At 35.6% G+C, this 17,458-nt stretch overlaps 1 protein-coding gene across 2 annotated transcripts in view; it reads left to right on the top strand.

Moving 5' to 3' along the window:
* The window catches only part of LOC145660711 (visual system homeobox 2-like), a 402,468-nt gene that overhangs the window by 87,989 nt on the left and 297,021 nt on the right, over positions 1-17,458 (top strand). The window lies entirely within an intron of this gene.

The following is a 17,458-nucleotide window of genomic DNA, read 5'->3' as shown; positions in this document are numbered from 1 at the left end:
TTTAGTAAAATTGATATTTTCATCCAATTTATCTGCAAACCATTCAAACATCTGCATGAGTTTATCGGGATCAACATCATTTAAGTGATGCAATATCTGTAACTTGTACGGATGAAACTTCTCCTCTGTCAGAATTTTGTGGATGTTTGACCTTTGAACACCCTACTCCGTTGATGTCCAAAAAAGCGATTTCTTTGAGCTAGCATAAACCTTAGCCAAGAGAGACTCTTTCGTTTCTTCTGAAGTCTTTGGTCATCCGGGATGGGATTTGTCCAACATACTGCTTGTTTCTTTAAACTTTGTGATTAATTTCCCGACGGCAGTAAAACAAATAGGTTGACGATGAGGGTGTCGAATCAATTCTTCAGCAATTTTGCGATACGACCATCCTTCTCGTCCACTTAAGAGTACCAACTCGACTCGTTCTTCTTTACACAGAGCCATCATTCAGTCTGGAAAACAAAAACAAATCGTGAACAGGTCTTCTCGGGCTATCATCCAGGTAAATAGACCCCCTACTGTTATATCTTGCGACGTTTAGAGGGCTGATATCGTCCTCATCTTCAGGCGAATATGATGGGGCAATATAGTGTATGGAATATATACTTCATGTATGTGTGATTGGGCTCTTCTGATTGGTGGTTGAAATGGCGGGATATGAGCAATAGATACGTCGAAAACAAATTATTAGAATTCCCTATAGACCCCCTATAACCAGACTTTATGGGCACACTGTATATTTTTCTATTCTGATCAGGGTCGCCATATTTTAAAATTAGGAAAGCGGGGATTCTCAACCGTAAGTACTGATGTGAGCTTGTGTATTACAAATACTAACCTGGGATCCTTGTTTTTTTTAGTGATTTTTTTGTTTGTTTGTTAAGTGAACGAAACTAAAGTAAAGCAAATTTAGTTTTTGCCTTTAATGTTTTATTAAGTTCAAAAAAGGTAAGGATAAATAAGGATTACAATAAGATATCTGTAATTGTAAGGATATCTATAAGGAAGTTGTCAAAAAAAAAAAAAAAAAAAGCAAACGATACATGGCAGATATTGTTCATAAGGTTTCCTCTTTAAAAAAACACAAAATAATTTCTAAATTTTTATCATAAGAAAGGTATGTAAAACATATTTAGGAGTTTAGGTCCATCTCATAACATTTCTATACTAACATACAAAATTATCACGATTTCACAATATATTAAATACAGCATAATCATTTTAAAAGAAAAAAAAATATTAATAATGAATCTAATCTAAACAAAATGCTAAGGATACCGTAATTCAATTTGCAATCATTTCTGAACATATAATTAAAGGTTACATAAAAACATAAACTTGTACAGTTGAACTGGACAGAAAGGTCATCAAAGAAACACGCACCCGGGAGATCATACCTTAGTATTCATGAGTTGGACCATAATGTGTATGATTATGCCACATTTTTTACATATTTTTAACTCCCTTTAACTTTCTTTAAAAAAATCTCTATTGCATAAACCCTTCAGTCCAAAAAGCGTATGGTTTTCGTGATTAAGAGATAATTAAGCGGGGGACGAATGTAGGACCTGAAAATCGGGTGGTACCCGCTAAAATCGGGTAATATGGCAACCCTAATTCTGATCCATCGAAAAATACACAGTAGTCACTTTATATGACAAATCCGGAATATGGTGGACTTTGTATCCATGCGAAGGATCCAATGCGCCCGGAATTAGTCGTGAAAACTTCGTAACTCACATAAGTTTGTATGATTCTTTTTTAAATAATACTAATACTTTGTTTAGCAGAAAAATTATTATGTAGTACAAATATTTGATCTTAAATCTACTCTTTGATTGTACTCTTTCTTTTCTTATGAAAACAATCTGGTTCAATTATACATACATATATATACAGTGGCGGATCCAGGATATGATCAAGAGAGGGGCTAAACCATAATTTGCCGTTTTATCCAGTGTAAAGCAGAATTGAAGCCCATTTTATCCAGTGTAAACCTGAGCGTCAAGGAAGGGGGGCTATAGCCCCGTAGCCCCCCCTGGATCCGCCCTTATATATATATATATATATATATATATATATATATATATATATATATATATATATATTCTGATAATATACACAGATGGCAGTAATTAATAACTGTTTACTGTCTTTTCGGGCATAGATACACGGGCTTAATACCACATAGTGTCTTGTAGTATAGTCCTACCTTCAAACTTTAGACCCCTTAGAACCAAAAACTCTAGGTCCACACCTGGATCTAACAACCTAAAGAAGTAAGACGCTAAAGGTATTAAAATAAATAAATAATAAAAAGTTTGAAACAAAATGGTTGTAGGCTAGCGGTCAACGTTGTCTTGAACGGAACATGGTAGAAGTGTGTTGCACGTAATTTAGATGGCAGCACCGTTGCTTGAACAGCTGAAGTCTGGGCAGTGTTTATGTCAGTGTTTTCTGCTGCCATGCTGACTGTGTAATTGGGCAGAAGCAACTGTATATTCCAAGGCCTGATGAGTATGGTTGTAGAGGCGCGAAGAAACACTGTCATTGGAATTAAATGAACAAATGAGCTTCGTTGGGCTTTGTTAGCGTTTCCCTTAATCGCCGCTCTACCGTGTTATTTGCCTGTCACACCTCCGCAATTACCAATTCAATTCTTCTCCGCGTGGCTTCTCTAATGCGCAGGTAGAGGGAGCCAAACGAGGACTTTGACTGCCACTTGATTATTGTTTCCTGCCTACTTCTTCCACAGAATATTCTTTAAAACTAATTTCTTCTTCTTCTTTTCCTTCCTTTTCTTTTTTTAAAAAAATCTGTTGTAATAAACACTCTACGTTGCTACGAAAACTAATATAATTATGTCTGTCACACTTTATAGCGAGGCTGGTTTCATAACTCATTATTTCGTAACTTTGTAAATAGAATTCTTGCGCCAAGGATTCACATTATACAACTGTAACCTAAATAACGTCAACTTAAAATAATGAAAAGTGATAAATAAATATCTTTAAGCTTCTTCAAATGAAAGAAATTATTCTTTTGCTTATTTTTGATTAAACAAAATTTAATGTACCGTTTTTACGTACATATTTCTCGATTTAACGGATTTCCGAAGCAAAGTCAAAATCTGGAGGAGCTGATTTAGACTGAAAAGCCTAAGAAATGTTGAACTAAACTAAAATGAAATCTTTCAGTTTATTCCACAATTATGTCCTTTAGGCTAAGGGAGACGGATCATTAAGGCAAGTGAATGATTATGGAAAAATTAGGGCAGCCATTCCCAACTTTTTCCATACTGCAGCCCAAGGGTGCCCATCAGGGGGGGCAAGGTGGGGCGCTCGCCCCTAGAGGAAATTGTACTTCAGAATATCGAAAATCCAATAGAATTTTTACATTAGTTACAGCAAAATTTGGAACTATTTTTGAAACGTCGCTTATAATTGCCCCCCTTGGAAACCACAACATGGGCGCCCTTGCTGCGGCCCATTTTAGCGTCTACAATGCATGTAAAGAACCTCTTGCAAAATATACGGTTAGTATTTTTTATTTCTTCTACATATATAGGTGTGGGTGTAAGTTTATTTTTCTTTGTAGTGATATAATCATGTTAGAGCCGTATGATGCTTATCCCGTAATCGGGTAGTCGTGTCCTGAGTTTCAAACCTGGGGCCGAACACCTTGACTAAGATGTTGCAAATATATAAATAAAAGTACGTAGGCCTATAGTAGGCCTATAGGTAACTTCTTGTAGTCTAATATCACTTCTCACACAAATTGCCTTGTCATTATTAATTCGATCATTTAATTAAAATGGTTTCTTTCTCATCACTCTGTATGCTTTTTTCAGATTGGCTTACGAACCCCCTGAGATCGTCTTGAGGATTCCTGGTGGTCCACGGACCCCAGGTTAGGAAAGGCTGAATTAGGAGAATGAAATTGTGGGAGGAAAGGGATTCATCCCGAGAAACCCAACGTCCACTATGTTGTCCACCACACACTTACTTGGGCGGAGATGAAAGCAGCGACCCCACACAGCAGAGATAAATATTCTAGCACTGAATCACCGTGGTCCACCTGCGCTAAACTAAAAATGTTGACTTTACTTATTATAGTGGATAAGCCTATTTACAGAGTAGCAAGTATTTCACTCTCTCAGATTGGATAGTGTGCTTCATTAAAAGTATAAAACTGTATTTTCTCTCTCTCTCTCTCTTTCTTTCATAGAACCTCTTCTTCCTTTTTGTGGGGGGGGCACGGTAGCTCAGTGGTAGAGTGCTTACCTCTGATGCGTGGGGTTCTTGAATTGATCCTCGGACAAGTAAGTTTGTGGTGGACAACATAGTGTCCGCGGATTTTCTCGGGTACTCCCGTTTCCTTCTATCATCATGCATTTGCTTTAATCCTCCGTCTCACATCGCGTAAAGAGCATAATCCTGGGATGTTAAACTCAAATATTTCATTTCATTTTCTTCTTTGTTTCCGCGTTTGCCCATGTTTGTATGAGATGGCCTTTTCCGTCTTTAATTCTTTTCCTTTTCTCTACTCTATTCTTGGTGTCTTCTATTCTTCATCCTCTCTTGCTAATCATTTTGTTCCTTGTCCTTCCATCCCATTTTGAATTCTTCTTCTCTTCTTTTTATTCCAGCTTTCCTCATCCTTTCTTCGATCTACCTGTCCCATCCCAGCTATCTCAGCCTCCATTCTTGAAATATTTTACTCAAGGGTCCCACTTCAACAGTGCCCCTTATGTAGTTCCTAATTCTATCATTCCTCGTCACAGCACACATCCATCCTAACATTCTCATATCTTCTTTTCCTGGTCCCTTTTGATTGCCCAGGTTTCACTATTGTCCATCATGGCCGCTCTTATTATCTGAAAAAGAAGTCTTCGTATCACATATGAATAAAATCAAAACGGCTTACCTATCTGACTAAAGAGTGAACAACAATAACAAACACATATCCCTGAACACCAAGCTCAGACACTGTTGCACTGTCATCTGATCACAGGCTCTGTATGCAGCGAAACGTCAGAATGAACAAATGGTATGATCGAGAAATTGAACACCAAACAAAAATGATCTTGACAAAAATCTTGGAACCAAAATCTTTTAATGGTGAATTTAAAAGACGGCAATCTAGAAGATGGTTACGTGGCTCGAATGGGCTGAACAAGGTTGGTCAACCTGACATCTTCATCTTCTTCGATAACAAAAGACGAAAGAAATCTGGTTCAATGAAATAGGAAAAGATTGGTGGGAAATAAAATCACATATCAATATATTCAGGAATGTAAAGAGCTCCAACAAATTTCTGTGACAGAAGAAGCTGAGAGTGCTCTTGTTGTTCTGAATTATAGTCCAGTATTATTCCAGCATTAGTGAATTATAGTCCAGCATGATAGCTATATATCTATTAAATATATCTCCGTGATCGTCCGATACATCACTGCAACTTTTTAGAAAGAACTCCAAGTTTCAGTCCCTGAAATGCACTTTCAAGGGCACGTTGCATCATAAATGTTCGTAAGCGTTGATTACTTTATTCACAAATTCCTTGTATTTCGAGTGTCTTCTACTCCTAAGGAAGTTTTATGTAACTTTATTGCAATATATTCACGCTCGTTATTTCTTGGTCTGTTAGGCATGCTTCAAACTTTGATCTTGTTGAACTTGTTGAATCTGAGGAACCATAATTTCATCTCTAATTTTAACATCTGATATACGAGGAAATCCTTCTGCAGGATATCAGACTTATTGATTATTGAACCACAAACTTTGGAAATGTTTAATGAGATCCAGTTTTACGTGGAGGAATCAACAAGTATAATATCTTCACGAAACACCAGATTTTGCTGCTGTACATTTTAATAGTACTACTGTATTGGCAATTCATACTTACAAACATAGGAAATACTTGTATAAAGAAGGAAAAGAGAAGTCATAGAAATACTACGGAGACCCATTTACACTGAATTTCTATGTCCGAAGAATCCAAATAAATCAATTTTCAATTCATGTAAATCCATGCTTTCTTACTAAAACTTTATGGTTACCATCCCATATTATCTAAATAGTAATGTAAACGACTAGAAAAGAGTTAGAAATGCAAAAATCATTGCTAGTGTTCTCCACAGATTCACTATATTAGCTGCAAAAGGTGATGACTTGTGTTATCTCTGTATTTATTGAAGTTATAATTACTGATGTTCCTGGACTATCCCTGACAGTGAAATTCTGATTTCAAAACACTGTAATATCGTTTAGTATTACTGATTTCCATCCTACAAATAAAACCTTCATAACACAGTGGTATCGATCACTAGAGATTTTTTTTTTTTTTTTAAATATCGTACTAATGATATTACCTTACGTTTCGGAGGAAGGGGTGCACCCGCTAGGGGAGGGAACAGCAGGGTAAGGACCCACCCAAAACTTCCTAACTGAACATACATTTGTATACTTTGTCAATAAAACTATACTTGTTTGACAGGGAAATGTTTGATGTAGCATGAAAATTTGATCTTAGACTTCATCTGTGCTCTGTCTCTTATGAAAGCAATCTACTTCTATATTTATGTTTTCAAAATATAGGTGGAAGTATTTTACAATTACTTATCGTCTTTTCGAGTGCAGGATAATACCCGCTCAATACTTTATAGTGGCTTGTAATATTTGACCCCCTTCCCCCTAAAGCGCGGACCCCCTAATAAAAATTTCTGGGTGCGCGCCTGTTTGTACGGAAACGGAACTATTTCCCTTGATAAGCAGAGGTAGATTCTGTACACTATTGTCGCATATATATAACTGTCTTCTGGTAAGAATATAATTTGATAATGATTTTGCAGGATATTTTAATATTGATACTATGTGTATAATCGGGAAATGTATATTTATGGTAAATTTAATTTCATTTTCAGTTTTATTTTTGTTTTATTGTTCTTATTTACTACTCTTTTGACATGAAATTTGCCACATATACGTCTTTGCTGATTATACACATACTAACATTATAAGAAATACCGGGTGAATTCGTTATCAAATTATATTCCTTAGAACAACATATTTATAGACATACGACAATAATTTTGGACATGCGTGTACATTTGGGACTATCCCTTCTAAACCAGGATACCTTGGAGCTCTACTCATAAGTGTCCGTTATTTAGAGGTTTCACTGCATTAACATAAAAATTACCCATAAGGATTCGAAATTGGTTTTGCATTTCACCAACAGTACACGGTATCAAGTAATAAGTATTATATCCACAAAGTCCATGATTGGAAATGATTGTTGCATAAGGAGATTTCTAAAACTAGTGCTCATGATTTGATAAGTTGTCAATTAAGTCGTATGTGCAACGACAAATATTACAATATGGAAGATAAGTGGAAAAACGTCTAGAGGGCCATCTGTCTCTGAAAGAACACATTCTCACAGCTGTGCTTATTAAATTAGTATGTAGTCCAAGCTTTCGACCACAGCAAATCAGTCTTTATCACTAAGCAATTAACATCAAGCAAGCTGAATCGAGGAACAGCAGCATAAATTAAGTCCCAACTAGCGACAAATGTAAAACTAAACGCAAAACACATTGAAGACTGAACCACACAAATTACAGAATTAGTATTTCTAGTTAATTCCATTATATATTTCTGAATACATTATAGCTCTTATGGAGTAGAATCATGTATATGAGAGAAACGGCAGAAGAATAAAAATTAACTTTGAAAATATGTATGAAGAAGAATGGAATATAGCTGGACCGAATGAAAGCTAATAAGGAACAACAATACTGGATATATGGAGAGAATAGAACAATACTGGAAGCCATATGAAAGAGGGAAAAGAAACTGGGTATTAAGTTCCTGAGGAAAGATTGAACCTTAAGGGACATAATAAATAGAAGGTGTGGAGGAAGGAAAAAGATGAAAAAAGATGGTTGGGTAATATATAAACAAATAGTTCGTTAGTTAAAGCAAAAAGGTTAGGTAAAGAAGGTAATATACCGTCGTCAAATGAACTGTCAGTGAATGTCAAGTACTTAATTGATTATTATTGTACTTAACACAGACACACGATTCAGAATTTTAATATGCAATTTGACGTTACTGCCATATAGTAGCGTATTGTCTTAATTCTACTGAGTGAACCATCAAGAAAAGTATTTTAAATTCAATTAAATAAGTTTGAAGAAATTTTAAATTTTAAGAGAAAAAAGTACTATTTTCGTTTATTTCAACTTTTACGACCAGCGTTCATCAAAATAAAACCCAAAAGATATCTATTTTAAGAAAAATGTCCTGAAGTCAAATATTAGAAAAGCACATCTTCTGAGTCTTGACATTAAGTAAGTATTCTACTAAACCCACAAAAGAACTGAATATGTATGACAGTGCCGTATTTAGGGGGGGCTTCCGGGCTTAATTCTTTCCCGAAATCTTACTTACTATAGTAAAGTATATGAAATATCTTGCAGAACTTTCACATTTTCAGGCAAAGCTTCCCACCACCCCCGAAAGATAGCAAAGCCCCCCGAAACAAAATCGTTAATACGCCACTGTGTATAGAAGTTGAATGTATTTTATGTAAATATTCATTAGCATCCATTAGTGAAGAAAGAGAAATAAAGAAGTAGAGACGATTCTGTGTTGATTGTCTGATGGGAGAAAAGATAAAAAAGTGTAACGTAAGAGTAGTCTATCTGTATCCAAAGGACATTGTCCCCGCTCCCGGACTTCTAGTGACTATGCAACACATCTTTGTTTCAAATTGTATAGCATTCTCTGGGCTCCAACTCCCCATTATATTTATCTAGTCTACTTCAAACATTTCACACGCTAAGTTAGAAGGGCAACTTGGACGAAGGGCGTGTTATGTGACATTTCCTTCTAGAATTTTCAGTATGTTTCATCTACAAAGATGCGTTGAAGAAAATGTCAGACACACTTGGGGAGAAAAGCACATCCTTCGGACGCTGCATGATGTTATGACTAATTTAAACGCAGACAATTTGGCTCTAATTAGGAGGTTCTCTTATGGTAAGTTACAGTACAGCAACAATAATAAGAATCTTGATGAAATGGTGTTTCATATAACGCGAGCTACTTATAATAATAATAATAATAATAATAATAATAATAATAATAATAATAATAATAATAATAATAATAATAATAATAATAATAATAATAATAATAATAATAATAATAATGTAAATTCATATTAAAGAAATGTCGGATAAAATGCAGAAAATGCGGGGATACATCAGAAACAATTGAACAGATCACCTCATGTCGTATAATGGCCCTCATAGACTATCTAAAAAGACACAACAATGTTGCAAAAAGCATTCAACAGTGTTTGGCACATCACATGAAACTACTCACCGATACCAAGCCATACTACAAATACCAGTACTTGAAAGTGATAAATACAAACTCTACTGGGATCGAGAAATCAGAACAGATGTAACGGTACCCAAGGGCGCCGATTTCTCTGTAAATGTGGGGGGCTCATTCAGATGCAGAAGGCATATATATGAGGATTTTAAGACAAATTGCATTCAAATTATGCCAAATATTGTATATTCATAAATACAATGCGGAGTCCCACATGAGCTTTGAAGGGAGCCGGGCCTCCTCGCCCTCGAGGATCGGCACCCTTGACGGTACCTGCAAACAAACCCCACACCACTATTAACCATAAAATGGACCAAGAAGTAACTTTCATAGATATAACAGTGCCATTGGCTCATAACTAGACATCGGATTTTTATGCACTTAAAATTCATGAAATATGCATGCAAGTATGCTGCTGAATGTGTTAAAATACGCTCTTAGTATACACTAATAATGCATTAAAAGAAGGAATTTTCAAACGCAGCATAGGTATGACAAAATTTTGTAGGTGAAATATAACATCGAAAGGATAATTTACCTTTCGGGGACTTCTCTTTAGAATTTAATTTAATGATAGTTACAGTTTATATACTCTTAAAAAATAAACACAGTAACACGAGAACAAAATCTCTAGATTTTCTTCACATTTCTATTTTAGAGTACTTATTTTACACGAAATAATACGAACCTTAACATGTTTCCATTGTACAAAAAATAAATAAATAAATAAATAAAGTCGTTTTTAAGGATTTACTCTTTCCCGTAATTAGCCTCACAGTATATCAGAAGATGCTTTTTTTTTTTTTTTTTTTAAGTATCAGTTTGTGACATTTGTAGCCAGAAAATATCTGCTAACTTCAATAGATGTTACTAGACAAATTTTTATGGAGACGAGCAAGCTTAATGTCTACATTTTCTGGCAAGTTGAAATTTAACCCTTGAAGGTATTTTCCCATGTCTTCAATTGTTTTGTGTTCGGAGTTTCTGGCAAGAACATCCATCAATTTCTTTTTCACAGAACGCCCGAATTTATCAGGACCTGATTGGAGTTTACGCCTAATTTCAACTAGAGCTAAGCATTCACTGAACAGTATTCCTCGCGTCTCTTGTTTCTGAATTGATGTCTATACGATATGTACAACGTCTTCATTATTATCAGATTTCTCTTAACCATGGACGCCCAAAGAAAATTTTCTAGGGGATATCTCCCTGGTTCTAATAAGAAAATCTTAAGAAATTTAGGTTGTTTTTGTGTGCCAGGGGAGCGCCCCCCTCGGGTGTCCATGCTCTTAACACCTTGACAATTGTATGCGTCTTTGCTCTGCTGATCGGTTGCTAACATTATTGGTCCTCCACTAACTAGGCATTCTTCCATCCTCCCCCCCCCCCCAAAAAAAAAAGATTGCATAGACATGTAAGTACATTTAAAATACAAACTAAAACTGGATTTATTCCATACTATAAGCATACATTTAAAATAAAAACTTATTGAATATGATTAATATGCTATTAAGCACTAGCTCTAACCTTAGAAATATGCATTTATATGCACTATAAAACTTCAAATCCAAGCTGTATTGTTGTTGTTTAAAATCCCTACCAAGTTTAACAGAGATGCAAATTAGCAAACAAAATATGCATTTGCATAAAGTCTGATATCTACTCATAGCATACGTACAAAATTCAGTACGAAAATAAGTAAATATAAAGACTTGGCTGACGTAATCAAAAGTTTGGAACGTGCTTGAACCAGAGATGGAGTGAGTCAGTGGGTCGGTGGGTCAAGTGGGTCAAGTTTTCTGGGTGGGTCAGTGGGTAGTGGGTCAACAGCATGTGACACACTGTGACCCACCACCCACCATGACCCACTGTGACACACCACCCACCATGACCCACTGCGACGCACCACCCACCGTGACCCACCGACTCAGTATGATCTACCGACCCTCTCTGCTCACTGCATTGTAGACAGTATCTTCTGAGGAATGGTAAATTTGTCTCCGTTTTACTTTCAAGACCATTTCCCTTTTTTTTCCACTTGTTTCTGTCTACTTACCTGAGGTGAGTATATCTAACCAAGTGAAAAAAGAACTTCAGGCACTTTTGGATATTGATATTTTTAATAGTAATAATAGCAATAGGACTTACACTACTACTTGGCTTTCAAGACCTGTGAGTTTTTAGAGGTAACTACTGGAAAAAATACACTTTTGAATCACTGTAATATATAAATTATTATATAAAAAAATTGAATGTAACTATGTGTGTCTGATCATCACGGTCAAATTGCAAAGTCAAATGAAATTACTTTTGGTATATAGTAGGGCCTTAATCCAAACTGGGATGTTATATTGCTTTTATTATAATGCATAATATCCTAAGGAGATAGAGAGGATCCGAATTTTTGCGAAAAAAATTAGTATCTCGCAAACCGTTAAACTTACGGAGCTGAAATTCAGTGTATTAGTTCTTTATTGAAAATAAACAGAGTGTGTCCTAACATTTTTTTAAATTCTCCTTTATATGGGGGGGTCACTTTCTATATGTGGAAAAATTGGTAGTGAGTTGGTTTGTAAAAGTGATCGAAAACGATCGATGTTATTTAAGAAAAAAATTAGAAACAAAAAATACAGTGCTTGGCTTCATATATCCATTGCTTTCTGCTATAATAATTGCTGAAGCTTATGTTTAATACTTGGAGCGCTTACAGCACAGGGCAATCAACCCATAAAGTTGTGAGAAAAATGGGCATAAAATTTGTACTGTAAGCTTAATTACACGGAAATTTGAAGTTTGGATTGTACGCATAATTGTATGGAAAATTTTACACTTTTCCTCCCTTTACGTTGGTCTACTTTGATTTGGAACTTTGAAATTTCATCTTTTTTTCACTGATAATGCAACAAGGAAATGATTATACTATGATAACTTAATTGAAATTCATCGTAATTTGGCATATGGCAAACAGCAGTGTGGTAATTGAAGTTGAAGAAGGAGGGAAATTCCCATTCAACTCTGAACACTTTCGAGGAACCTCGTTTCCTTTCGCTTTCTAGACGGGGTAGGGAACTTGGTAATGGTATCAAATCTTCATGTGTAATTACAAAAATTAAATTTATAAACAAATAAGAAATCATCAGTTTATCAGGCTTTAATTGATAATTTATTCACAAGATTCCCTATCAAAGGCGTGGTACATGAAGTTTCTGTTCTAGATGGCTCGACATTGCCAACTGACATGGTCGATATGGAAAAGATGTTGTATGGTGATAGAGAGATGATACTTCTTGCTGAATATTTCAAACCTGACCAAGAAAATTCGTTATCAGACTTAAGTCTAACAAGTAGATTGTCGATGAGAAGTTGCAGAAATCGGGTAGAAATATTATTAATTTCCACGACAGAGTACGAACGGGAATTTCCCCTTATGAATTTACAGATGACTAATATTAGAAATACACTAAGTGCTCAAACATTGTCTAACTTGTTGCTCATCAATGTTAATGGCCCACCGCTAGACAAGCTCAAAGTAGACGAGCTAGTTATTTCTTGGCTGAAGGATGGACATCATTCCACTGCGGATGATTTACCACGAAAAAGTTACCAACAGGAAATAAATCCGATTTCAGATTTGTTTTAAGGTGGAAAATTACGAGTTACGGAAAATGTATACTTGTATTACTAATGGCTTATTTGTGTTATTCAACTTTGTACCTAATTTTTAGTAAGTCTTTTCTTTGCTTTAGGTAAATTACTTTGAATAAATATTCATAATAATTGCAATTATGCATATTTGTAACTTAAATTTAACGTGGTGTTTTTGTGATTACACAAATTACAATTATGAGCATACTTAATGGAGATGCTCTCACAGAGGGTACCCGAGCACCTTTATACCCTATGAACAACTGATTTTTCAAGTCTTTTGTGAGAAAAATACTGTGAACTGAGAAACCATAACCTTTTCCATATTGTACAGGGGTATTTTCCTGCGAATAAAAGTTTCTTGTGGAATGCGTTCAGAAATTAACACATGAAAGAATACTCTCTTAGTACAAGTATATTTTAGGTACACACTAATTTCCCCCCACCTCGAACTGTTTACATTTCCTCACTGACAAACACTTTACCATTTTATATCTTAAAGGTCAGATCCACTGTTATTGTAACAGAGTGGTGCTTGAGCGATTGACTAGAAATTCAAACTCCGATTAGTGACAATTTCACAGTCTTGTTTTATTACAAGTGTAAACTCTTTAGTCAGTTTAGAAGAGGCCGTGGATCGTGTTCAGAGTTGATGACGATGGATTTTGGTGAGTCAGAGTAGGTCAAAGTGGATGAGAGTGGTTCATGTTGGGTGGTGGGTCAGAGAGGGTCACCGTGGGTGGTGGGTTAGAGTGGGTTACCGTGGGTGGTGGGTCACAGTGGGTCATGGTGGGTGGTGGGTCGGTGGTGGGTCAGAGTGGGTCATGGTGGATGGTGGGTCATGGTGGGTGGTGGGACAGTAGGTCATTGGTCATGGTGGGTGGTGGGTCAGTGGGTCGTGGGTCAAGTTTTCATTGACCCACGCCAACTCTGGCTTGAACTCTAAAACACTGCAGGGACCGCGGTGGCTCAGTGGCAGAGCATTCACCTCTGGTGCTTGGGGTCCCGGGTTCGATCCCAGCCCCCGCCAAATTAACTTCGTGGTGGACAAACACCGTATGCGTGGGTTTCCTCGGGGTCCCACTTTCTTCATTCAACCATTTCATTCATTACTCATCATTACGGTTTCCTTTAGCCTAACCGGCATTGGGACGTAAAACTCAAAGATTTCATTTCATATCTAAAACACTGCACAGTTATATAGTCTAAGTAGTAGAGGAATCTTAAATATTTTTCCCTCTTTTATATCATGACCGTTTTTCATGAGTTGTTAATGTTGAGTAGACGTTTCTTGCTTTCTGTTTTAACATATTATTGTAAGTTTTTATTTGATTGTTTGATCGAAAGAATGAATGCAAAATACTACTACTACTACTACTACTACTACTACCACTACCACCACTACTACTACTACTACTACTACTACTACTACTACTACTACTACTACTACTACTACTACTACTACTAATAATAATAATAATAATAATAATAATAATAATAATAATAATAATAATAATAATAATAATAATAATAATAAGTCTACACGAACAACAACCCCATTCGACTATTAGACAGGAGGAAACCACTAAAAGATTTAAAATGCTCCAAAATATGCTGTAAGTAAATTTTGCATTGACTTCACCAATTTTCTTTAAACAATATGGTAGTACAGCGATTCCCAAAAGGTGTGTCGCGACCCGATAGTTACAAAATTTTAGATTTTAAAATTAAATTTTATAATCTATAGGAGCCTAAACCAATCTTTCCCAATTGGTGGTCCATGGATCCCCACGAGTTCGTGGCATTATTTAGATCTCATAATTTATACAAGATGTAAATAATGCCAGGAACCCACTGTATGTATGTGTTAATAATAATTAAAGGTTTGTTTTTAATTGTTAATGTCGTCACCTACATCTCAACTAGTCCTATATTAAGCACACACGAAAATTTAAAATTGTGGGGTTCCTACCTTGCCTGAAGAGGGTCCACAACTCTGAACTTACTAAGAACTACTGGTATGGACTACATACCGGTACGAGTTATTTTACTTTTAACATGAAGCACTTAAGGAGAAGTTAAAATTATATAATCGTAATATGGCCCATGGCTAACACTTTACCATTTTATAGCGTAAAGTTCAGACCCACCGGTATTGTAACAGAGCGGTGCTTGAGCGATTGACCGTAGGCATTGGAACTCGGATTTTAGAGTTAATTTCACAGCTTTGTTTTATTACAAATGTAAACTCTTTAGTTAGTGGAGAGGGGGTGGATCAAGGATCAGAATTGATGGCGATGGGTTTTGGTGGGTGGTAAGTCAAACTGGGTCCTGGTCGGTGAGAGGTTGGAGTGGGTCACAGTAGGCCACGGTGGGTGGTAGGTCATGCTGGGTATTAGGTTAAAGAGGGTTACAGCATGTAATGGGTTAGGGATGATGGGTCAGTGTGTCATGGGTCAAGTTTCCATTGATCCGCGCCATCTCTGTCTCTTTCAGCAACGAAGCTATATGAGACGCTACAACTTAACGTGGAATCCGAACAACATGAACTCCCAACGAGAATCGAACAAAGTTTCTCAAGTTAGTTAAATGAGAGCACAAAGTGTATCATTAATTTCAATTTTACTTATTTTAACATGTTGACGTCGTTTATTCGTTTATATTTAAAACGTTTTTCAGATGCTTTTTTAAACATTCTTCATTTTCTGTAAGATTTAAACATTAATTAAAATAAAATATAATAGATAAGGACGGAGGAATTTACCTCCCCGTGTCTACATCCTGAACTGGTGGCTCTAGAGGTACTTTCATCATTAGCTACTAGTCCAGATGTCACCCCCGGAAAATTTTAAAAATTGACTCTCCTGAAAATGCAATTTCAGGTATTTTTTAAAACAAAAATAGTTTTCTTTTCACAGTGGAAAGTGTTATTCAGTTCTTTTCACAGTATTTCGGGGGATATTCTTGGATTTTAACCCCTCTCTTAGTTCTCGTGACCCATTTTGAAAACTAATTTTGATTTACTAATTTTAAAGCAAATGAAGTTACATAAATAAAAGTAATCAAGGACATATTTATGTATAATGTCCATTCATACGATGAAACAAATTGAAATGAAGGACTTGCCTTTAGTTTTAAAAAATGTGTTATATCCTTAGCCCCTCTACGGAAAAATCGGACCCTACTACAATTTAAGAAATGGGGCGAAAGATTCAAACTTTTCCTTTTTTACTTTATTCTTTTTCCTTTCTTCTTCTTTTCGTTATTTTTCTTCCTTCTCTCTTGTGTGGGACTGAACACTCCTTAAAAATTCTCAGGTGTACTCGAAAACCGGAACAGAGCTTCTCTGTGGCTAAGCGGTTAGCATACGCGCCTTTTGTGTGGGAGACCCGGGTTCGATTTTCGGTGGGAACTGATGTGGTTCGGATTCCACATTAATTAGTAGGTCCACGTCTTATATAGCCTCGCTGCTGAACGGAACTATAAAAACAACAACAACAACAACATCGAACACCGGAACACCCTCGGGGGTGGCGGAAATTAGAATTTTTGACGTAACTGATAAAAGAAAGAGAAATCTAGGGCGTCGCCTGGCTAGAAACTATATCAGAAGGATACATTTATACTGTACAAGATGAGATAGAAATAAATATTAACTATCCTATATTCATCACTTATATTAAGACGTTTCTTCGATACACGTAAAAATGATTCGTTCATAATGTTTTCCAACATACTTAAACTACTGTTTTTCCAAGTACATTGTAAGTGTTTTTTTTTTTTTTTTTTTACTTGTGTTTTGTGCACTTTAGAATAACAAAATTATTATTGTGAAATGAGGTCGAGAGCATTTGCTTGTGAAACAGGCTTGCCAATCATGCGCTAATTTAATTTGATATAAGATCATTTAAACCCTTTAATTTAATATACGACAATGGCCTTGCCATAATATGTCAATATACGATAATTTTAGAACACACACTTTTTTTTTTTTTTTTTTTTTGCAGTTTTTGAATGTGCAAATGAATTCTAGATGTGCATTAAATTATTATAAAATATACACACATTGTGTTTTTAACAGTTATTCCTGCTAAAATAGATCAATAACGATTTGAGAATTGGGAAATGACAATCCTGTATCCATTTTTTAAATTCAATTGCGTTTTGGAAATATTTTGTGTTCAGAGTACATAGTGTTAATAAACATTATTTTTTTTTAAATGTTGATATAACGCCAATTTGGAGTTCGAAAATGAAGGTTACTAGATAAGTTTTTATACATTATTGCTAATATTAGCAGTATTATACTTGTTCTTACAAATATCACCTGCATAACGAATAAACGATAATTTATTGTAATATATGATAGGCCTAATTTAAAAGATAACAATCGATAATTTTGTCCTCTG

This window comes from Thermobia domestica, chromosome 9, assembly GCF_964235325.1.
Source record: "Thermobia domestica chromosome 9, izTheDome1.hap1.1, whole genome shotgun sequence".
Taxonomy (NCBI): domain Eukaryota; kingdom Metazoa; phylum Arthropoda; class Insecta; order Zygentoma; family Lepismatidae; genus Thermobia; species Thermobia domestica.
The sequence above is the reverse complement of the archived record's forward strand: the minus strand, read 5'-3'. Positions and strand labels throughout refer to the sequence as shown.